Source organism: Trachymyrmex septentrionalis, unplaced genomic scaffold (assembly GCF_001594115.1).
Source record: "Trachymyrmex septentrionalis isolate Tsep2-gDNA-1 unplaced genomic scaffold, Tsep1.0 scaffold171, whole genome shotgun sequence".
Taxonomy (NCBI): Eukaryota; Metazoa; Arthropoda; class Insecta; order Hymenoptera; family Formicidae; genus Trachymyrmex; species Trachymyrmex septentrionalis.
Window position 1 is genome coordinate 424,495 of NW_017304876.1, and position 1,092 is coordinate 425,586.

A 1,092-nucleotide genomic window follows, 5' to 3' on the forward strand; every position below is an offset into this window, starting at 1 on the left:
CAAACGCGACTCAAATCTACCACTATCACCACCACCACCACCATCGCCGCCACCACCTCCTCCTCCATCACCTTCTCTCGGATCAATATTATTCGTAACCCAGTTTACACCGAAGGTTCCTACTTTCACCGGTGGTCGCGAACGTCCCGCAAGCGTTTAAAGTCATTCATCTCGAGTCAATCGGCGTCGATGATGATGTCGTCAGATGAAAATATTTGCGCGTCATTCGCGATATTGAACGTCAATCAGATCCGCCGATGTAATTTACGAAGCCTAATGCATGCGGTTTCGACTTTCACTCGTGAATACCCACTGTAACCTGAAGTAACCAGATTTCCATGGACATGTCCTCTTTCCCGAACATCGTCTTCGGCTGTTCTCTCTCTCTCTCTCTCTCTTTTTTTCTACCTTTTTCCTCTTTTTCTTTTATGTTTTTTTACAATGTTTCGCTTCCTCTAGTTTCGCTTCCTCTAGTTTCGCATTTCAATGCACGATTAAATAATCAGATGTAACGTTTTCGTCGTCTCGCTTTATTAAAATTTCAAAATTCCAGGCGAAACATTGTTCATATTATAATACCAGTGCCAACGCTTATTTCATTGTAATACGTTCGGCGAATAGAAAAATAACTGTGAAAACGTAATAAAAGAAATTAGAAATACAGACGTTTCGTTCGTTTAAAAAGAACTAGGGGATATCCCAGTTTCTCCCTATTGTCCCAGTCACACCCGGGAGAAAGATGGCCACCCTACCTGCTGCGTATCGGCGCGCACCTGACCCAATTGACCGGCTCGGTGATATCTCCACGAACACGGTAACCAAGGTCGTCGGCGTTCCCTAGATTCTCTCACCGCCTAATGCTCGTCATCGCGAGAAAGGTCATTCGATCAAGATAGGAGAGAGACGAGATGCCACCGTTTCCATATCGCGGCATCCATGAACGGTGATACTGTCAGGCGGGGAAGGAAAGAGGGGAGAGAGATAGAGAGAGAAATAGATAGATAGAGATAGATGAAGAGAGAGAGAGAGAGAGGGGGGGGGGAATAAGAGGGAGGGAACACGATCAGGAAGTTCCAGCCGAGTTTATTGCAT

General features: G+C 45.6%; 1 protein-coding gene across 1 annotated transcript in view; it reads left to right on the top strand.

Annotated features, from left to right (window-relative positions):
• The window catches only part of LOC108746454 (zinc finger protein 395-like), a 97,105-nt gene that overhangs the window by 68,733 nt on the left and 27,280 nt on the right, over positions 1-1,092 (top strand). The gene's annotated exons all lie outside the window — the stretch shown is intronic.